Consider the following 24,050-nt stretch of genomic DNA (forward strand, 5'->3'; position numbering starts at 1 on the left):
GCTGAAATCTGAAAATGCTAAAGGCTGAAATCTGCAAATCTTTATCTGCTGAATTTAGACTCTATGTCGGTGACGATGTCGATGACGACGATGCACTGAAAACGCAGATGCTGAAATCTGCGTTTTCCGGGCTGAATCTGCAAACTTCGCGGGATCTGACCGTGCGGCGAGGATCTACTGCGAAAGGTGAAATCTGCGAGGTTCGGGGGTTCTACTACGGAGTCTGATTGCTGAAAACTGAAAACATTGATGCTAACTGAGGTTCTGTCGCGATGAATCTGCAAAACGCTGAGTTGCTTTGCTGATGCAAAAACGATAGGGTTGATTTCTGCTGCTAGGGAAAATCTACTAACGCTAATGCTGATCTGCTATCGTGAAGTGGTTCTGCTGTGTCTGCTAATGCCGAAGCTGCTCTGCAATGCAAAAAAGCCAAGGCTGATCTGTCTTGCAAAAAACGCTAGCTTTGATGTTGTGTTGCAAAAACGCTAGGCCATGCTGGGGGGTCCTGCTGAGAAGGTGCCTGTTGAGCAAGGTGCTCCTACTGCCTCTTCTGCAAGAAAGTGCTAGCTCTGGTTTGCATATATATTATCTTAGCAAAATTGCCCTACCTAGTTCCCAACAAAAGTCAATAAATAAGTGAAAAATGTCAAAAATAGGGAAAATAGGTTTAATGCACTGGAAAATTCCCCTGATGGATTCTGATGGGAATGCTAATGATCATGCTGTGTGCAACCGGAGGATATGCATCTACTCTACGTGACTGGTCATGCACGGTCTGCGGACAGACTCACAAAAGTGCCAAATCACTTCCTACTCTAGACTGACTTGACTGAATTGAACCCTGGTCATGCTGTAGCTTGTCCACGGACACATAGGGTTGGATGTGTCACGTGACATCTCCTCCTTTTCAAAGTGAGGTATTGGTACCGAACTGTATGGGGTCGAGGGAGATCGTCCCAACAACATCCTCGAAAGGACTCTTCGTCGGCCCACTCTGATGTGTGAGTCGTGCGATACTTGAACTTCATAAAGGTCTGCAAAGTCTTCTTCTTTGGGCCGCGCCGAAAGCGACATAAAGTCATCTTTAATACTTCCACTTCGTCTAGAATCATGGGTCTACCTTCTTCAAGAATCTCCGAGCATGAAAATTCCTGAAACCACTTCCAACACAAAAACATGAACATACCCATTCCACGTAAGGTGGCTAGAAAAATGCTATTCTTTCGAAAAAACTGTGCATGCGATGGAGATGAACATAGAGACGGAGTGCCAAACCGTTCATCAAATGCATGCAAACAATGAGATCGAATCTGGTCATGCTGATCTAAATCAATCAACTGTGGCAATTCACAACGGAAGTGCCTATGCTTGATGCTCAATCTTTCTTGTGCTCTTTCTATGACTGTGTCATGCCAAGGGAGAGACATGGAATGTGACTTCCTTGAATGCATACTTTTCATATTTTCATGAGTAATTAGCATACATCCGTGCTCATTCATGAGTGAATCGTGTTCATCGTGCAATATGTCATGCCTATGAAAAGGGATCACATAAGGACGATGACTAAAATACAGGAAACCATCACGAATGAAACACTTGAACAATGCGTGTTGACTAATCATTCGAACACATAATACTTCCTGTGAGGGTTCTTGAGATCTAGGCTCGAAAGCCAAGATTAGTTCTTCGTGTTTGATCGAATCTTCCTGTGGGGGTTCTGTGGACCTCGACTCAAAAGCCAAGATCGGTTCCCCATGATTGATCGAATATGCAATGAGGTTAGCTTCACTAGAGAAAGTATCGACTAACACATCATCCTTGTGAACAATCACGTTATCTTCATGCAAATCATCATACTTGTGAGAAATCACATCTTGATCATCATGCTTGTCATTGTCATTCAAATAATCATGCTTATCATTATTAGGCAATTCATCATGCTTATCATCATGCAAATCTTGTGTATCATGCTTTGGAGAAGAAGAGACTGAGAGAGACTCCTTTTCCCGAATCTCTTGCATCTGTGCCTGCACTTGAGAAAAGAGTCGCAACATCTCTCTCATGTGTCGGTCGTTCATTCCTTTTCTTGATTTCTTCTCGCGATCAAATTCTGCTTGTCTTTCTTTGGTTTCCAATCGTGCTTCACTCTCTATGGCTGCCACTCTGTCTTCATATTTACGCTCAATTTCTGCTTTTCTTGCTTCACGTTCGAACTTCCTTGCTTCGCGTTCTAAATTGCTGTCCATAAACATCTGCTCCAACGCCTCCATAGGAGTTAGTGCAATCCGTGGCGTAGATGGGGAAGAGGGAGGGTCGAAAAAACCTCCTCTGGTGAAAATTCTTCTTCGCCACTCCCATGCTCATCACCTCCATGCGAAGTATCCATTCCACTTCGGGTAATGACCATTATGAAGTCGTGGGTTCTTGTGGTCTTGGGTTCTGAAGTTCACGAGGAACTTGGGTTTTTGTGGGTCTTGGGTTCTTGGGGGTCTTGAGGTTCTTAAGGTTCTTGAGGGCCTTGGGGTTCTTGAGGTTCTTGCGGGTCTTGGGGTTCTTGAGGTTCTTGCGGTTCTTCTTTCGCTTGCAATTTGTGTTAGAGAAGGATCTTCTCTTCACCCGAGTTCTACTCTTTTCCGTGGGTGCACCCCTTGGCGGCCTTGCGCTCACACGAAGGTTGCTTTTCCCCACCTCACGTCGATTGGCCGTCCGCTAAGTGCACGGTCCGCTCTCAATGAAAAGAGGCACAAGGGGAGGCTGGACAAGCCCTTCTTTCTTGGGTTTCCTGTCACTCTTCAAAAACACGATTAGGAATCGACACGCCCAAGAGGACTTGGGTTACGTGCGACCGCAACAAGCAAAAAAAATTCTGTGGTTCTTTCCTTGAGTGATAGAGAACACTGTCAAAGCTCTGATACCAATGTAAGGTGCAGCGGAATGAATGTTGAACTCTGCTCAAGATGAGTGCTTCGAACTGTGCTCAAGGTTCCTTTTACTTAAGGAAGGGAGAGCCTTCCGTGCTTCAATGAGAAAGTGCAATGGACACAAACAAAGTGAATGAACCCTGTGAATGAAGATGCATGAGTCTGAGAGATATAGAGAGAAGAGAATATGACACCGAGAAGTTGTCAAACCCTCCTCCAAGGGCCCCGCCCCACTCTCGATGGCGAGAGCGGTCTACTTATGATTACACAAATCTCTACAATGCTTGGACTTGCCGACGATGTCGAGGACTATGAGGACGACGACGAGACGGGCTGAAATCTGAAAATGCTAAAGGCTGAAATCTGCAAATCTTTACCTGTTGAATTCTGACTCTATGTCAGTGACGATGTCGATGATGACGATGCGACGACTACGTGCTGAAAACGCAGATGCTGAAATATGCGTTTTCCGTGCTGAATCTGCAAACTTCCCAGGATCTGACCGTGCGGCGAGGATCTGCTGCGGAAAGGTGAGATCTGCGAGGTTCGGGGGTTCTACTGTGGAGTCTTGACTACTGAAAACTCAAAACGCTGATGCTAACTGAGGTTCTGTCGCGATGAATCTACAAAACGCAGAGTTGCTTTGCTGATGCAAAAACGCTAGGGCTGATTTCTGCTGTTAGTGAAATCTACTAACGCTAGGGCTGATCTGCTCTTGTGTGTGGTTCTGCTGTGTCTGCTAATGCCGAAGCTGCTCTACAATGCAAAAACGCCAAGGCTGATCTGTCTTGCAAAAAACGCTAGCTTTGATGTTTTGTTGCAAAAACGCTAGGCCATGCTGGGGGGTCCTGCTGAGAAGGTGCCTGTTGAGCAAGGTGCTCCTGCTGCCTCTTCTACCAGAAAGTGGTAGTTCTGGTTTGCTTATATATTATCTTAGCAAAATTGCCCTACCTAGTTCCCAACAAAAGTCACTTATTTAGAAAATTCCCCTGATGGATTCTGATGGGAATGTTGATGATCATGCTGTGTGCAACCGGAGGATATGCATCTACTCTACGTGACTGGTTATGCACGGTCTGCGAACAGACTCACAAAAGTGCCAGATCACTTCCTACTCTAGACTGACTTGACTGAACTGAACCCTGGTCATGCTGTAGCTTGTCCACGGACACATAGGGTTGGATGTGTCACGTGACTCTTGGTCTTTTGCCAAAAGAGCAAGTGAGCTTGATGGCCGAGGTGGAAAGGGTCCAAGCCACCTCTGTCATTTGCAAGATTATTGGCATGAGACCGGCAGAGGTGAGATTCGGGACCTGCTACAAGCCCGACTTCTCACCGAAGTAGGCAAGATCGTCTATGTGTAGATTCTGGGGAGAGGCTACTACCAAGTAGAGTTCTAGTCTCCAGAGATGGCAGCTAAAGTGATCTCGTTGAGTCCGCTAGCGGCTCGAGCTTACTATAGTGGCACCACGGCTTCGACCCGGATGTGCTTGAGGAGGAGACAAATCTTCTCATCTCAGTTTTCTTTCCAGGACTGAGGCGAGAGTATCTTCCCTTACTCTCGAGGATTGACTCTATGTTTGGGATGGTCATGGAGACCCCGCGCACCTCCGCTTCAGTTGTGGCCAAGGCCGCAAGGTTACCCACTGTGCGGGTTCTTATTAGTCACACGTACACTCTCGAAGGTGGTTCTGCTGCCTTGAGTGAGTGGTGGTTGAGTATGGAGTATTCAAGCTATTAAGAAATTTCGGAGGTCATTTGGAGGGCCTTCTAAGAAAATGTATTTTTCGCACTCTCTCTCTAGAAAATATGGCGAATAATAGAGGTGGGTCTTTCATGGTAAAAGTTCAAAAAGTGTACTTTAAGTAGATTATTTACTCTTCTGAACATTCTTTCGTAATGATTGAGGGAGAATCTTCTTTTCAGTTGCATTGAATGAACCTCGTCAACATGGAGGGAATGAGGCTAACATGGAAGGACGAAGGCGCAGCCGCCTATTCACTTTCCATTAAACCTGCACATTTGTCTAATGGCGCACTCCTCAAATGGCACAAATGTTACGCAGAAACGAGCCAAATATCACCTTCACATTGATTTGGACAATGAGTACCAACCATTGATTAAGCGTAGTAAAGCAAACACACATATACCTCCCGCATCCATAGACACGCTCAGAGCTCAGGGAGCTAAACACATAGATATCTGGACGAGAGGCTCTCTCTATCCTAAGAATCCAATGACTAATGCGTCTCCACCGTTTGTCAATCCTACAAGCTTATTGACCTTTGATGGTGATGGAGAAAAGGGCCTTCTGGGTTATTGTAAGGGCATTCTCCAAGCTCAACTGAGATTGTTCGTCTTTCACATTTACATTCTACAGATCAGGTTACCATTTTGCAACACAAAACAGAGGTACAGGAACTGAAAGGAAAGATACGAAGTTGTCAAATGAAGGACACCATCTTGGGTGGTCGTATTCAAAAGAAGAAATTACGCAATCTTGAAACATTGCAGGTTGCATCCGGAGGTCTCAAGAAAAGAATCCGAGCATTAAGGTGATGCTTCTTGGTTGGCTAAATTATCTTAGTTAAGTAATTTTTTTGTTTTTCTTGTTATGCATTGTTTCATGTGCTTAAATAGTGTTAGTGAAGTAAATTTTCTGTTATTTACTTATGCATTTTCTTCATGTAGAGACTCAATCTTTCCTGACAAGGAAAACATTGACCCCAAAGCCAATATAGGAAAGAGATTGAAGCCACTTACAAGTAGAAGCCTTGTAGCAGATATAGTACATGACAAGAAGTTTAAGGTCCTACAACAAAATGTAGTGGATCGCTTTATTTCAGAGAGCTTAGTGCCTGCAAAAGAGATACAAGGCACACTTGATTCACTTGGTGTAAGCAAAAGAGGATATTCGGCTATACAAAAATCTGTCTCATCCATCTTTGTTAAGAAGGGTATAAAATCCAAACTTTTACCATCAGCCTCAAGTGTTTGGAAAGAGAGGCTTCAGCTTAACGACGAATAGGGAGAATATCTTGGACAGCCCTTTCATATTAAAGCAACTTACAGTGGCCATGGAGTAAACATGGCATATGATGAGTTCAATAATATTTTTATGGACCTGTAGATGTTGCAGAAGAGAATGGTGGAGTTTTAGAACATCACATTTGAAGAGTCATGAGGGGTATTACATTTTGTGTTAAAACTGTATGAGTGTGAGATTGTTAAAGAGAAAAAGCTAGAGCGTGTTACTATTACTTTAATGAATAGAGTCCTCTCAAAGTGTCCCAATAATGATCCTTTGTATTTTAGTGTTCAATCAGAATCTAACATATGGTGGCTTGGTGCGTTTGAGGTAAGCGAGATTCTCAGCTAAGCTCAAATGTTCACATCTACTTAAGTCTCATTTATTTTGTGTTGCAGGTAAAGAAAGAAAATCATAAGATTCTATATTGGGTGTTCCATCAAACTAATGTTCCGGAGGTGATAGATCGACAGAATAATCAGGGAGAGGTACTACATCTAGATGGAAGGGGAGACTTTCAAGTTCAGTGGCATCTTGCAGGTGACCTCAAAACATTAAAGTGCATGTATAATTGTGGAATGGGTGCAATGGCAAAGTCGCCGTGTTTGTTCTGCATGGAGCCTGCAAAGGTCATGGACCCAAAGTGGTGGAGAAAAGCTCCAACACGTCACATTGAGGACCCTGCTTTTTGATCGGTTTTGAAAATACCACTTGTGAATGTCCACATATGTACAATGCTTGCCCTTTGTAGAATTGTGGAGAAATTGGTCTACTTATATATCGGGTTTGCTTGGAAAATCAAGAACTCAGTAGAGCGACAAGTGGCCCTGCAGTGCTTAGAATTGGTACTGTCGGATATGGGGCTTCATGGTGGCAATGTGAAAATCCAGCGAAATGAAAAGAGATCAACTGTTGAGAAGGATGTCCCATGCAAACCATCCATCGGTGGGGTGAAGGCACGGAGGTTTTTATCTAAACCCCAAGGAATACAAGATCCGAAGCTAACAAAACATGGAAAAATATATAACACATCTTATGTTAGCAAGGTAGAGTATCAGAGCTGGAAAAAGCTACATATTGCAGTCAAAGATCAAGAACCAACTACTCGTAACGCGAAGGCTGAGGTTTGGCGATCAATAGATATCTTGTTTTTTATGTGTGACAAAGATGACTGGTCACAAAGTGATTTGAACAAGTTCAAGGAGAATCTCAACCTTCTCTCAAAAAATCATTCAAGATAGCATGGACAGACACCCAGATTACTCACTACATGGTATTATTGTGTATTTGATTCTCTTTTATGTGTAACATGTGAGTGTAAAACATTCTAAGTAATCTGTTTTCATATCCAGCACATCATTTTCAATCATTTACCATATTTTATACAAAAGTATGGGAACCCGGCAATATGGAATACCCAAGGGATGGAAAAGTCTCATTACATAGCGAGAAATGCTTATTTCAGGCACACACGACATGGTGGCTCTCGAATCAAGGCTAACAGTTTGAGAGAACTATTTGAATGGTTCTATCATAGAATCATTCATCGAATGCAGGCAAAAGAAGTCTTGGCCTCTTTAGAAACAACACAAGCCATCAGACATTTACAACAAAAAAAGTTAAAAGATCAATGGCATACAACAACTCCGATGCTCGTGAAGGTCAACGAAGGTGGAGAGAGACAATGGTGTATGTGAACCACAAGTGGAGAAAGATACTCTGAGTGGATGACATTGTACAAAATTTCTGTAATACATGATCTTATACAATTGCTACTTAAAGTGTATCAAGATTTTGAAGGTTCAATTTTGTTTTTTGGCACATCACCCTTGTAACGAATCATGAGATGTTTGCCATACTCTAAAAGTTCATCAGGGTTTTGTCTACCAAGAGCTAGTGCCATTGCTGTGTAAGTGTAGTAATACGTTGCCCGACCACCTGTATAGCCCGGGCAGTAACCAAAACAATATCTGGCAAACACTTTGTCCACAAGAATGAATTTATCTGCACTTTTGGGCAGCATGGGTCCACCCAAGAAGCGTGAGAGTGTCTTTAGTGTGTAAGTTGCTATTGAACCCTCTTGTGACATTCCATTGTGAAACACTACTATCGGCGACTCACAAAGCTTTGAAAGGTACTGTGCTAGGGCCGTATCCCTTCCACGATACTCTCGAGTTCGCCGTCGAAGGAAGTCATCCATGTCAGCAATCCAAGACTGCACATATCATGTCTGAGTAAGTGACACACACACACACACACACACACAGTTACCATGAAGCTCTCATCCTGCAGAAAGAGGTTTTACTGCCACAGGTCTACAGATGTAGTTGACCCCTGACCTGAATGGTTAAACCAATCCTCCACTTCTTTGTGACTTGTTGATGGTCTTAGGCTTTGTCTTATTGCTGGAAGGTGGCTTCATCCGATAGTGTCTCCTTGTATTTTTCATCTTTGTCAAAGCATCTTCAGAGGCATTCCATTGGATTGCTGGATGTTTCCATTGCCTCATCATCACTACTATCCTCTGAAACAAATCTACTCCTCTCCTCTTGCACTCTAGAAATGATAGCCAGGGAGAAGTCCTCCCTTATATAAAAGATGCTTTGCACATCATGTAAAAAGATATAGGTCCTCTCTCCAATCCTGAAGTCAGGCACAACAGGAAGCATCATCTGAGCATGCTTCTCAGTGAAGTTACTGACATCCAAGGGTAGTTTGATTTTTGTTGTTTTCGCAAAGAGAATCTTCCTTCTTTGTACTTCAATTGCCTCAACCTCAAGGTCGATTGTATCTTCAACCTCCTCGACTTCTTGTATATGTGTTGTCTCCTCGCATTCTTCGTCTAGTGCTGCATCCTGCTCCTCTAACACCTCATCAGGATTCTGCATGAGGAATCCAAATAGGCTGTTCAGGTAAATCATAAAGCCAAAGGATTCTTGAATAAGTTTGCACTCTTTTTGGTGCAAAGGGCAGGCTGAATGTCGGCAAGTAGGTGGTAATTCCCTATACTTCTTCAGTCCCTATTCTTTTCCACCGCAGTCATTTAAATGAACGACAGTCATACTGGGCAGAACAACCCTCCCTACCTGCACCATCAGTTCAAATTTATCTCTGTAGGACTGCAAGAATTCATTGTGCTGAGCTAAAAGGTCTTCAATATCAAATTTTGGGTTAAACATAGAATGAACTAGATCATATTTGTCTCCAGCACCACAAGATGCTGCAAAATTGAACAGCCTCTCATTAGTTACAGCTGGGTGGGTCTTCCAGAGAAGGCACATCCTCTTTGGCTTTACCTTTACTTGCACAAGGACTGCTTGTTGCTGGGAGATCTGCATCATCTGAGAAGTCTATATTCCTCTTTCTTGTATTTTTCTTGACAAGTACTGTAGAGGGTGAGGGACCCTTGTAGGGTGAGGGATCCTCTTGGCCTGCTGACCTCTCTAACTCATCTTCACAAATTGACTCTTCTTGATCAATGTCCTGATAAAAGTCAACAGTTCTTTTGGCAGAAACACTAAGAAACTGAGCCTGTAAAGGCTGGAATCCTGGCACAAGCTCTGGGTCTGGTTTTAGCCTCTTCTGCCTACTGGACCTTAATCCTATTCATCAGGAAACATGTCAAGTCTTTGTTCTCTCTCTCTCTCTCTCTCTCTCTCTCTCTCTCTCTCTCTAAAACACACACACACACACACTCTCTCTCTCTCTCTCTCTCTCTCACTCGCTCTCTCCCCAAAACACACACATAGACTCTCTCTCTCTCTCTCTCTCTCTCTCTCTCTCTCTCTCTCTCTCTCTCTCTCTCTCTCTCTCTCTCTCCCCCCAAAACACACACACAGACACTCTCTCTCTCTCTGTGTACTAAAGGCGCGCAGAGACAACCACAGACTCTTTGGAACTCTCTACGCACGCCTTTAGTACTGTTGAGAGAGAGAGAGAGAGAGAGAGAGAGAGAGAGAGAGAGAGAGAGAGAGAGAGAGGTCTCATGAATGTACTAAAGGCGCGCGGAGAGAGTTGCAGACGGTATTTGGTTGTCTCTGTGCGCCTTTAGTACACACACACACACACACACACACACACACACAGAGTCTGTTTGCGACCCTATGAGTGTGTGTGTGTGTATCTATGTCTGTGTGTGTGTGTGGAAACAAAGAAAAACCCATACTGTTCAACACACACACACACACACACGTACACTATTTGCTAGCTATTGTTAGAAATACAGAGAGAGAGAGAGAGAGAGTGAGAGATCACCTTTTGTTGGTGGAGTGTGCAGAAACTCCATGGGAGCTGTCTTCTCCATTGCTCTCTCTTTGCTTTCTCTCTGTCCCTCCCTCTCTCTCTCTCTCTCTCTCTCTCTCTCTCTCTCTCTCTCTCTCTCTCTCTCTCTCTCTCTCTCTCTCTCTCTCTCTCAAAATGACACTTATAACGGTTACCCCCGGCGGCGCCCCACGTGGTTATTAAAAAATAGAATGTAGTTGCATGATGCTGCACGTGCGGTCATTTAATGGGCCTGGATACTTTCGTACGTCACATATAAAAGGTATGAGAGAGAAAGTGACACGCCGTGAGAGTCAAAGAGAGTGAGAGAAAGAGAATTCGAGCCTTCATCTGCGTCTCCGACAGAAAGAACGTGCAAAATATAGTAGGCCCGTCTCCGACACAAAGCAGGTCTGCGTCCTAAGAAGGTTTGGCCCTCTCTTTCCTCTCTCTCTCTCTCTCTCTCTCTCTGTGTGTGTGTTTCTTTTTGTCTCTCTTTTTCTCTCACAGTAAATTCCATATCTCTCTCTCTCTCTTACACACACACACACACAAATACAACACACACACAGAGACACAAATACAACACACACACACACTCTCACTCACACACAGAACCTCTGTGTGTGTGTGTGTGTGTGTGTACTAAAGGCGCGCGGAGACAACCACCTCCGATTTGGATGTCTGTTTGCACGCCTTTAGTACTGTGGAAACGCAAGTAGAAGGAGTGAGAGAGAGGGGGAGTGTATCCTGGTGTGTGTGTGTTTGTGTGTGTGTGTGTGGTTTGGTCTACTTTGAGAGAGACAGAGACAAAGAGAGAGACAGAAAGGGGGAGAGAGAGAGAGAGAGAGAGAGAGAGAGAGAGAGAGAGAGAGAGAGAGAGAGTGTGTCTGTGTGTTTGTATGTGTTTGTGTAATAGAGAGAGGAAGGAATAGTGGAGAGACTGGGGAAGGGGGGAGAGAGAGAGAGAGAGAGAGTCTTTCTGTTCCCTTTTACTAACGACGTGCGGAGGTGTATTTTGGGATCAAAATATCTTGTACGCGCGCCATTAGTAATGGGATAAGTTTTGGTGAGAGAGAGAGAGAGAGAGAGAGAGAGAGAGAGAGAGAGAGAGAGAGAGAGAGAGAGAGAGAGAGACCCTTCTATTTTTATACTAGTGGAATGGCTAGAACAAAGGCCACTGCAAGGAAGGTAGGCAAGGGACCAGGGTTAGCAGCTAAGGCAAGTAGCAAATCTGCAACCCCAAAGAAGAGACCTCGATAACCAAATAAAATTTTGAAAGGTCCAAGGGTGAAAAAGTTACAGAGCTTCATGGGACTTTTCAGAGAAATCAGGAAGGCACAGAAATGTGTTGATTTGTGCATACCAAAGTTGCCCTTTCAGAGGATGGTGAGGTCCATTTGTGAAGAAGCTACTTGGGACACTAAAAGGTGGAAAGTGGTTGCATTGATGGCTCTACAGGAAGCAGCAGAGGACTTCCTGCTTGAGTACTTCAGTGACATGACCATTGTAGTAGCCCATGCCCCACAGGGTGACTGTAATGGACAAAGATAGTGAGACACTAAAAAGGATAAGGTGGAGGTATGACAAACTTCTGGTCCCCAATGTCTGCAGGGATAAGAAAATGAGGGAAATTTTGCTATACCCCCCTGAGCTATTGCCACAAGTCACAGTTGTAGATGTCACACATGATGTGAATACAAGGGCAAGGGCAGAGACGGTTGCTCGCCAAACAGAGGACATGAGGGAAGCAGAGCTTAAGGAGAAAGCAAAAGTAGCAATGGAGTCCCAGAGGCAAACAGAATGCAATGTGACCCTGTCCATAGAGGCAAGCAACAAAGAAACTCTACTTTCAATGAAGGATGGTTTATTCACAGAGCACAATTGACAAATGAGCTCAAAAAAACTTCATGTATTGAAAGTCAGTCGTATACACTTGGGTTCACAAGAATCTCTGTTACATTGACACTATTTCAACCCGACCATCCAACTCTTTGCACAAAATATCTTTTTCCCTACGCCGCATCAGCTTACGGCCATCTAGGAAAAAGGAAAAATCTGAAAGGTCCCTCTCCATTGACTCTTCAATTATGTCGTGCCGCAACTGCAGAAGACTGCATAGCTCCCTTATTGTAACCACCAAAATTAGGCCTTGCTCTTTATCAATCACTTCCACATCCACATCAGGATTATCTTCCGAACCTGCGAAATGTACTTACCTCTGAGCATTTGTGATCGCATATACCAAAAGGAGACTAACAGTGATTGGCTTGCAATCATGTACTGACAACTAGAGTGTCAAGCCCGACCTCGCACCATATGCCAATCTCTTCCTTTATATACCATCCTCTGTCAAGAAGTTTCTCACAGGATGACTGCTGAAATGACTTGCACATGAACATAGTTTTTGTAACACGTATATTGTAGTTATGAAACAACTCTATGAACAGTGCAGTAGGACAAAAGTTTGCAATTCTAACCAGTTTGGTGGGAATAGAGCTACGTAGAGACCTCTGTATATCCTTGTAGAGCTTACTTCGCATTGCCTCCACCATTGTTTTCTCAGGAACTGGGCAGTCCACAGTGTTCCAGTCGGTTCGTAGAGGCACTTTCACCAACATGCCATTCTTATTCCCTGGGCAGAGTTGGTAGAAGTGGTCATAGAAGAATATTCCTTCATCAGCCAGGCTTTTGCTGCTTCTCCCTGAATACTGTAGAGAACCAATGTGGGCATGAACAACAAGGAAGAGGTCTATTATGCACTCCACAGGCTCCCATTGCTTATAAGAAGAGGGATAAACATATGCAAAATATATAACAAGAGTTAAACTAAGAGTATCAATAAGTCAAAATGACAAATCTAATGTAGTTGAGATGTGAAGAATGGAGCCATTGCTCATAAGAAGAGGGATAAACGTTGCAAAATATATAAGAAAAGTTATAATGAGAGTATCAATAAGTGAAATGACAAATCTAATGCAGTTCAGATGTCAAGAATACTTACAATTGCAACGTGGTTGATGTATATCTAATACATTTCCACCGTTTGCTATCACGTCTGGATGGGTAAACACATGTTGAACAAGAACTTCCTTTACAGATCTTTTGCCGATTTCAACTTTGAAATCCAACACTCTGGCCTTCCATGCTGAGCGGTAAACATTGATAGCACTAGACCTCTTGGCTCTTCTTGGTTGCATGAGGACCCATGAACCTTTGTTTATACTTGGCCTTCTAGGCAAAGTGCAGGTGTTGGTAGTTGGTGTGAGAGACCATAAACACCTAGAGCTTCTTGGGCGAGAAGACGTGGAAGCCATAGCTCTGAGAGAAAAGCTTTAGTGGAGGGAGATTCACTTTGAAAGCATTCTAATGGAGGGAAAGTGTTTTAGAATTCCAATATCTTGTGCGGGCTTAATGGTCACCCTTCAATACGTTAATGACCATAAGAGAATATCAGCAGTGGGACCACACACGCACCTAACAGCTTGGTAAAAGCAAAGAAGTTACGATGCCACAATCCTAGATTCGTGAAAGTTTTTAAGATATTTTCCTATTTTTTGAGTCTTTCCACGTATTTTCCTACGTAACGTAGCCGCTCCTGCTCATTGGACACGCTCTATTTTCTCTGTCCTTCATATGGCCCTCCAAATGACCTCCAAAATTTCCTAATGCTCCCGAAACAGTGCTTCATTTGCAGACCTATGGGCCATCTTGCCAAGACATGTCCATCAAGGAGGCCCCGATCCGCGCCACATACCCATCCTACTGAGGTTGGCCATGCTCGGCAGGTAGAGACATAGGGAGCACAGGGGGGTACCTCGTCTAAGACAGGTACCTAGACAGAGGAGGGCTGGGAGCAGGTTCGTGGTCATCGTCGTTGCCAGGGATCAACACGTCAGTTTGGCGCCCTTGGTGGTCGGCCTACATCAGGCCAGCAGTAGTGGATTCCCACAAGGAACCGTTTCGACCCTTTATAGCAGGATGAGCCGGCGGATACCCCCTCCACCTCATTTTTGCCATCGACAGCCCCTCCCCCCCCGCCCCATGCTCTCTCTTGGTAGTGCATTTTCCACAAGCCGTCTGCTGGTGCAGGCATCGCCCTTTGCGGAAGTCCCTTGTGGACTGACCAGTTTCGATCTATCACCATTGGAACTTCTTCGACTACGACTTTACACGTTTTCTTGGCGACTCTTCTCTCGACCTTGAGGTGGATTGCTTCAGAGTCCATGTACTATTTCTAGCAACTAGAGGGGCAAAGCCCAGTGTGTGGCAGGGATCAGATTGAGTGGAATATGCATAGAGTGTTGAATTGGCTTCAAGTTCAAGCTCTCGAGTTCTCTCACCACACCGGAGACTTGGGGGTGATAGATTTTATATAAACATTGTGGCCATTGGCCAAGTTCTGTGTGACACCACTAGATACAGCAAGATGTAGACACATTGTGGTACACTTTTTTTGCAGACACACAAAGTGCATGTTGCTATGTATATGTTCATGAGGATTCTTGCATAGAGAATGTAGCTCTACGGATTGCACGCCCAGCTTGGGTGTGGGTCCCCGATAGGCACTCCAGACACGACTTTCTCGAGGTCTCGCTCGGATGCGGATTACTCCCAATCCAAGCGTGCCTCGAAGATTGCAAGATTGGTTGTAGTAGCAGCATCGGCCTTCTCTCATTGACCCCATGAGGATCGTCTCTTGAAATGTGCAGGGGTTAGGTGGACCTCAGTTTCTATGCGAGAGAGGTCGACTCAGACAGGAGCTTCAGAGATGCCTTGTGGGTGGAGCGATTGATAGGCTTATGCTCCAGGAGCATCACTTGTGTGAGAACCACATCAAGCACTGGATGGATCTTGTTTGATCGCTATGAAACCTTTTTTGATCAGTTGCTTTTGGGCCTGGTGGCATTCACGGAGGTGTATATATGCATCGTGGGCAGAGGCATCAGTGTGCCATGCAGGGCCCATTGGATGACTATGCAGATACATGGTTGCCTTGTTGGTTTTCTGAACATTTATGCGCCCAACCATGCAAGGGCACGGGTTGCGTTTTGGTCACATTTGGTGGAGAGCAGTGGTGCATTGAAGAGATTTCAACATGCTTGAGGACCCCTCAGATAGGATTAAGGGCATTCATGCTACTGTACATGGGGCTGAGTTGGCTGTTTGGGAACGGCTATGTATGACCTTGCGGATTTCGGATGTTTGGCAACATGCTGGCTTTGCACAACCCTTAGACAACCTCTTTCTCTCCAGATTTGACCACAGAGTAGGTGGACTGAAACTATCCAGGATAGATCGCTTCTATGCTAGTGAGCATTTTTGTGACTTGGGTGGTTCAGTTTGCATTTTGGTAGGGACTACCTTCTCTGATGACGCGCTAGTGATCCTTACTCTAGCCGATAGACAGAGGAGTGGTTGTTGTCACAGACTTTGGCACCCCAAGTCGAGAATCCAATACGACACACGAGAGAATCACCAAAAATATTTCACAACTTTAAAAATAGAGTCGACACGGACCAGCATAGTTCCGTGCCAGAGGTATTGGCCCCAAAATCTGGCGCCCCTTTCGGTATTTCTTTTTATATTAATGCTTGAGCAAAGTACAACTCCCGGGGGTCCTTTGCTCTCAAAATCTGCGTCCGGATACTTTGCAGAGTGAGGCCCCAAGGGTCTACTTACTCTTACAAGGGATGCCCCAAAAGCTTATAACTCAAAAGCAAGTAGTCTCAAAAGCACTTGTTCCAAAAACTGCCAGAAAAGTAGCCAACGCTTGCGGAAATCCGTACAGTACATACAGTCTGCCACATCATCAGTTGTCACGAATTGCAAAAATCCGTATTGTTCACCACGTCAACATGTCATGGTCAATTCTGGCATGTCTTGCTGCCATGTCAACATGCCGTACAGTTTGCCACATCATTTGTTGTTGTTGTTGTGTGTGTGTCCGAGCAGTACTGCTACATCATCATCGTGTGACATACTCCCCTCTTGAAAGAATTGTAATCGCCCTCAATTACTCCTGCAAAATCAAACATAATCCATAAACCAATTCAGTAGACACTAAATACTAACGCACTTGACGACACAAATCCAGTACTTATACAAAGACGATAGTCATGTCACATCACATTCAGATCATATCACATAGAGTCTAGGACCATGATTCCTGGCAACGTATTTAGCAATCGCATCTAGATCCGCACCGGACCTCACTAATGTTGCATTGACTAGTCCCATATTGTGATCACGTCCATAGATTTCATTTTGATCTAGGAAAATGATTTGTGGCAACGTATTTAGCAATCGCATGTAGATCCATCCCAGATCTCACTGATGTCGGTTAACTAATCCCATATTGCGATCATGTCCATAGATTTCTCTAGACCGAAATGCTGCAATCATTTGGTCAATCATTCCATCTGCACAAGCACTCTCGAGTGTGAGTAATCATTTCCAGGGATCCCAATCCATCAATCACACATTGAGTTCATGCTGAACAGAGTGGTTCAATCATTCAGTTCTAGGTGTGTGGCCATCTCATCCGGCAAGAACTCTGGATGCAATCACGACAGTTCCATTGAATCATTCATGATTCAAAATTCATTATCAGGTTCATTCGAGAGCTGTCATTGCTCCAAAATCATTCACTCTCGTTTCTGTTATCTATTCACAAATAGCAAGATCGTCCATAAAACATTAGTTTCATACTTAAATCAGATTCAGCTTTGGAAATTCCTATTTCCAAGTTCTTCATTCACACACTTGGTTCATATTGAACAAAGTGTTTCAATCATCTAGTCATCTCATCCATTCAGAAGTCTTGATGCAATTAGATCCATGTGTAGTCATCTCATCCCGTAGAAACTCTTGATGCGCTCACAACAGTATGTAGTCATCTCATTCATATGGGAATCTTGATACACTAGAATCATCATCGTTCATTCAAAGTTCATGATTCTTGTCTTGAATCGTGATCGGGTTCATTCCAGAGTTGTCCTCGCTCCCAACTCGTCATCATCTTGTTCTCGATTTCACTTTCGATTTCACTTTCAAGCAGTGGTATGTAGGGTGCGTTGGTGAGATTTGGGAGTGGAGACCAGAGTAGTATTAGGCATTGAAAATGCCGAATGAAATGATTTCGCCGCCGTCTCCGTCGTTGCCGCATTACTATCACCACCAACCAATGAAGAAGGTGTAGAAGAGGGAAAAACCAAGTCGTTGGGGTCAATTGCGGGACGCTTCGGCCTTGCCGCATCTTTCTCTTGTTTGTTGACTTTGATGGCGGCATCCTTGGTTTCAAATGCCTTCAACAATTGCTTGTTGACTTCCTTGCATATTCCTACTTGTTGTTCCTCTAGCTTAAGGAGGTGAGCACGGACTTTGGTTGTTCTAGATTGCCGTTCAAAGCCACATAGTTTTCACTTCCATTAACACGCACCACCGGCCTTTCCCAACACTCGGGAATGCACTTTGTCCCACCATGAAGCTTCCTCCTTCTTTTTCTTTGCACCCAAGGACACACGTTCACATGATGCAGAAGCTTGGGCCATGAGACTCGTCACTCGAAAGAGGGAGGGAGCTTGTGCGAGAGAGAGAGAGAGAGAGAGAGAGAGAGAGAGAGAGAGAGAGAGAGAGAGAGAGAGAGAGAGAGAGAGAGAGAGAGAGAGAGAGAGAGAGGTTGCGGCGTGGAGCTTGAAACTTGAGCCTTGAGCCTTGAGCCTTGAGGGAGAGAGGGAGAGACTTGAAGCTTGAGGGCTTGACTCTTGAGCCTTGAGGCTTAAAGCCTTGAGGCCCAAGTGGCAAGAGAGACGGGGAGAGACCGTAGATGAGACTCGAGAGAGGGAGAATGAATGGAGAGATCTCCGAGCTTCAAGCTTGAGCCTTGAAGGCTTGAGGCCCAAGGGATGCGGAGAGACTCGAGAGAGGCTCCAGGGAGAGGCTAGAGCATGTGAGGCTTGAGGCTTGAGCGACGGCGCGGAGAGCCTTGAGGCTTGAGGTTGATTCTTGAGAGCTTGAAGGCTTGAGGGAGGGATGAGCCATTATATAGGAAAGCTATACCCCCCCCCCCCCCCCAAAACGTTAAAAAACGTTGCCCAAGAACGGCTGTGTTTTGTTTAAAAACGGTCAAAAAAATTCAAACTGCTGTTCTGGATAGTCCGCTCTTCCGCCGTTCCGAAGCCTGTTCCGCCCCATTCCGGTTACACATTTGGGTGGAACGTCCGTTCCCATTTCGGGTGCCTGGCTCAGGTGGGAACGCGTTTCGGGAAGGGCAAGGGCCTTTTCCGGCCGTTCCCTGTTACTCTGGGAGGAGGGTCTCACAAATGAGTTCCTGATAGACTTTGGGGAGCGCTTGTGGGGCAGCAGACAGCCGAGGAAATCACCATGTTCTAGTAGCTCGTGAGTTGGTTGGTCTATAGTGGCCATTCGGCAGGCTGTGCCATGTGTGGCCACCCACTTGAGTCGTTGTCTATGGGACTGCCCCATGGCGCAGTAGGTTTGGCTTCGGATTCTACGGCTGGTGCCAACCCTCTGATGCCAACCCTGTCGTCAGCTAGTCAGGGGTGCTGCTACTTGGTCCACCCTCATGAGCCCAGCACTTCGTTGTGAGCTGTCCTCAACTAGCAGGATGATTGTGATAGAGGAGGGCTGACCCACTGTCCAGCCTATCACAGAGCTTACACCCCAGGAATGGAGCAGTGATAGAGAGCTTTGCTGGGAGGTTACCTGCAGTCTGACTCTCTGGTTCATATGGAGAGCCCGGTGCTTCCGCATCTTCGAGGCCTGGCCGATCCCACCAGTGGAGACGTTACCAGATATATGGGTGGAGCTGATCCACACACTTCGAGGTCAGTTTGAGAGGCTGCAAGGCAGCTCCGACCTTATGCAGGGCGTCGCGAGACATTTCTATGAATTTGGCATCCAGATCCCTTTCTACACCATGGTCCATGGTGCTCCTAGATGGCATTCTCAGCCACCTATGTTGTTCCCATATCTTGATTTAGCTGTCATTGTACATATCTTATTTTTTCATTGGGAGAGTCTCCCCTCATGCTGATGTACCCCCCCCCCCCCCCCCTTCCCCTTTTGTTGGGTAGTTTTATTAAGTAATAGAAGGGATCTTTTTATTGGGAAAAAAGAGTATGTGGTTTTAATTTCCTTTTTTTTCTCTAGGCTTACATCAACAGCGATTGTTTGTGTGCAGACCTTGATTATTCCATGTGTATGCTTCTTGAAGATCTACAAGAATAACACGACTAGACTACAGGTAAGATGTGTGTCTCTCAAAACACGCTTCGAAGCGCAATTCTCGAATCATAGATGCCTAACGTCATAAATGTCTTCTGTGCCCAGGCGGTTTTGTGCAGAATAATCATTGTGATTGGCATGATTGCAAGTGTGGTTGGAATGTACGCATATGTGATCAAAATTGCTAGCAAGTATTGAGTGTAGCTAACTTCTTCCAGAGTCAAGGAAGCACACTAACCATCAAACTAACCAATTTTTTGAAGAGGTAATCTTTTCGACGGCTCTAATCAAACAAAATTCTTCAATTTTCACCATAGTAATATACTAACAATAGTCATACCCCACCAACAAATACTGAGTTATGACTACATTGTGGTGTGACTAATGACCATGTTTTTGATAAACATGGTCAAAAGAGAACTTACATTTCACCAATGATTACAAAACTTTCTCAACCACACCGTGTTTCAGTCCATAATGAAGTAGTTATGTCAATACAATGCACATCTCTCTCTCTCTCTCTCTCTCTCTCTCTCTCTCTCTCTCTCTCTCTCTCTCTCTCTCTCACACACACACACACACACACACACACACACACACACATTTTATGAAGTACCAAAAACCACCATGTAACTGCTAAAATATCCAAAAAAGATAGTCTAATGAAAAAAAAGTCCATAAATGGTAATGACCAAGGTTCAACTTAATCAAATTTAAACACATTCCCATAGACCAAGGTCCCCTATCAATTTAAAGAAGTCGAGAATATCATTAATCTTGTTACTTGTAGGTACAAACCCTTCCTTCCTCAATTGCGGCTTTCGATTGATGCTCTCTCTCTCTCTCTCTCTCTCTCTCTCTCTCTCTCTCTCTCTCTCTCTCAAGCAAATAGGGATGCGTGACCTATGAGACCGAGTTACAATTGAAAATATGCTTTTGGAATTGTAATGGATACCCATGGAATGCGGGGGTTGGCATTGATGAACTAACAAGCAAATCCGATGTTGTACTTCTTGTTGAAACTTGGGAGCATGATACACAAAGGATTAACGGCTTGGAGGATTACAATGTACATTCATTGATGTGGTCAAAGAATCTCAAGCAACGAAGAGGACAAGGAGGGTTAGCATGTATGGTTAAGAAAGGATTGGAAGATTTTGTATCAATTGTGAAAGATGACAAGTACAAACGTTATGTATGGCTGAAAATTATGACACCAAAAAGAGCACCCATTTTTGTAGCCGGTTGCTACATTCCTCATCATGATTCTCCCTTTTATGCTTGCATGGATAGAGATCAACCATTTTCTGATTTGGAAGAGGACATTGCTTATTTCAAAGGTGAAGGTGATGTTATTGTATTTGGGGATATGAATGCTCGCACAAAAACATTGCAACATGATACTCAACAATTTGATATGCCATACATCTCAAGGGAGTTGGAGGAAGTTCACTTGTATGATCGTACTTCAATGGATGAGAAAGAGCCGGATCACTATGGAAAGTTACTTTTACACATGTGTAATAGCACGGGTATGCTCATTGCCAATGGTGTATCTTTGTGGAGTGGAACCAATGGATTTACATGTAGAAGACATAATGGGGATAGTGTGATTGACTATATGCTACTCTCTGAAGCCATCATGTATCGCATAAAGAGTTTTATGTTTGGTCAATGGACCCCGGAATCCGACCATCGCACCTTATGTATTGACCTTTCATGTGGAGAAGCAACTAAGCATGATAATCTCAACCAAAGGAAAGAGAAGTTATCACTATGTATGGATTTCAAACGGGCACCAATGTACATTGAAATGGTTGAGCAAAAATTATGGATGACAAAGCTTCAATGTGATGCACCATTGGAAACTAAATGGGAAGCTTTCAAGAAAGCTATTTGTTCTTGTGCGGAAGAATGCTTTGCCATAAAGCATCTCCATGGTATCCACAAAGATAGATCACGCAAAAGGTGGTTTGATAAAGAATGTCAAGATGCTCGAAAGTCCTTGATAAAGCTTGATGCAACTATGGACAAAGACAACTATCAAAGTCATTTGCGTACATACAAGGCATTGATTCAAAAGAAGAGAAGAAGATGGGAAGTAAAGCAACAAGAATTTCAAGTCCAAGAAAAGGCACATGCATGTGGAAGATTTTGGAGAAACTTGAGAGGCAAGCGGGTTGAGAATTTTGGTAACTTGAGTCTAGTGGATATGTACACACATTGTAGGCAATTATATGAGCAAGAAAATACTGAAAAAATGCCATTTTATGGTTCACTCCCATGTATGCCGTCTTTTTTTACTATTGAGGATGTATGCGGTGGGCTTGAAAAGTTGGCCACTCGCAAAGCGGGAGATCTTCAAGGTATCAAGCAGGAGATGATCAAATGGACGGGAGATTTTACCCATGAGTGGATGTGTGATATGTTCAACCTTGCACTTCAACATGGTATGCCTTATGATTGGAGTACTAATTGGGTTAAGCCTTTGCATAAAGGAGGGGATGTAAAGAATGTAAGCAACTACCGGACTATAATGATTGGGTCTCTTATGGCAAAGTTGTTTGGGTGCATAATGGAGATGAAATTGAGTGATTGGGCTGAAGAGAATGACAAGCGTGCAAAGGGACAAGCGGGTTTTCGTCGATGCCATAGCACCATTGATCATCTTGTCACTCTTCGTGTTCTCATGGAGGAAAGTCGGTTGAAAGGCAAGCGATTATATTGTTGTTTTGTGGACTTTAAGAAAGCCTTTGATATGATTCCACGTAACAATTTGTGGAGAAGGATGGAAGAACTCCAAGTGCCAAGTGAGTTTATGCTTGCGGTTTCTCGAATCTATGAGAAGGTGATTTGTCAATTGCGCATGGGAAGAGAAATTTCAGAAATTTTTGTAAGCACTATTGGGGTTAAACAAGGATGTCCATTGTCACCAACTCTCTTTGGTCTATGTATCGATCAATTGGAACAAATGGAACTTGACTTTATGCAAGAAGAAGGCATTGAAGAGGTCACTATTTGCAATGCGGTAATCATGCTTTTGTTGTATGCGGATGATGTAGTGCTTCTAGCACACACTTTAGAAGATGCACAAAAGCTTATGGTTGTCCTTGAGAACTTTTGCTTGCATAGTGGGCTGATTGTAAATGAATCCAAAACAAAGGTTATGCTTGTGAAAACCAACCATAAGGAGAAGCCATGCATTGTGTACAACAACGAGACACTTGAAGTTGTTGAGAGCTTTAAGTACCTTGGCCTTGAGGTTCCATCCAATCACAAGTGGCATGAATGTGCTATGCGTCGTTTGGAAGCGGGAAAGAGAGCATATTATGCATTTGAGAACATGTGTAATGCGGGAAACATCAAGTGTTGGGTTCTCAAGAAGTATCTTTTTGATGCATTGGTGACACCGGTTCTTCTTTATGGAGTTGAAGTGTGGGGCGGGAGCATCTCAAAGTCTACTTGGAAAGAGTTTGAGAATGTCCAAAAGCGTTTTCTTACAAACTTTCTCCAAGTTAAGACACAAACACCATATATGCTCTTACTTCTTGAGTCGGGATCTCTTCCAATTGAGGTTATGGGCATGGAAAGGGTTGTGGAGTACATGATAAAGATGCGTCAAAACCCCTCACATCAACTTCCTACAATTGCATGGGAAGCAAGCAAAAAAGTTCAAAAGACGCATAAAAGCAAGATCTTGAGCACGGGATGGATGCAAGACATAAAGAAGTGGTTTGGGAGATGGGATGCATTACACTTGCTACATGATGCTTCAATTGACTCTCAAGTGAATGAAGCTTTTCTACAACGCCAATGTATTACGGCTTGGGAGAAATCCGGTGGGTCACGCTTCATACATTATACCACCTATATTGCCCCCAACTACAAAACCATGTTCTTCACTGAGAGAGGAAACCGTACTCACACTTACATGCTTGAGCCTATTCCCTTGTCCGCGATACGCACTATCGCAGCAATTCGGCTTAGCTCCCATTTCCTTCGATGCGAGATAGGGTGTTGGGGCAATGGAGAAGAGTCAAATCGATTGTACACATTATGCTCACTGCAAGTTCGAGAGTCTGAGTACCACACACTACTAGAGTGCTCAGCTTTTGATCACATCCGAACTTGCTTCTCTCACATTTTCAGCCATAACTTAGACCTACACACTTTCCTCTCCCAACCAAAGTGTGGGCTCTCCATTGCGACTCTCATCACTACAATTTTGGAGCATCGAGAGTCACTCATCAGCCATACACATACTACATCACATGTAACTTTGGTCCCATAGGTCATATTTGACCTCCAAGGACGATAATAAAATCTATCTATCTATCTATCTCTCTCTCTCTCTCTCTCTCTCTCTCTCTCTCTCTCTCTCTCTCTCTCTCTCTCTCTCTCTCTCAGCAGAGTGAATGTAATGGAGTCAATGGTACAAAAGATATTGGATTATCAGCTTGCTACTTTTGATTTGTGGAAATCAAAAACAGAAAAGTGCATAGCGGTAAAAGATGCTTTCATTGAAGATCTTGAGGGCAAACTTGCAACTCAAAAGTAGTATAGTGGGTCTGAATTTACAAGAAAAGATAAAA

The 24,050-nt window shown here is 44.1% G+C and overlaps 1 pseudogene; it reads left to right on the forward strand.

Moving 5' to 3' along the window:
* LOC147459351 (amino acid transporter AVT1G-like) overlaps positions 1–19,656 on the forward strand; it is a 40,537-nt pseudogene extending 20,881 nt beyond the window's left edge.
* Positions 19,657–24,050: the final 4,394 nt, after the last annotated feature.

Source organism: Adiantum capillus-veneris, chromosome 4 (assembly GCF_014529385.1).
Source record: "Adiantum capillus-veneris isolate H3 chromosome 4, ASM1452938v2, whole genome shotgun sequence".
In the NCBI taxonomy this organism is placed as follows: Eukaryota; Viridiplantae; Streptophyta; class Polypodiopsida; order Polypodiales; family Pteridaceae; genus Adiantum; species Adiantum capillus-veneris.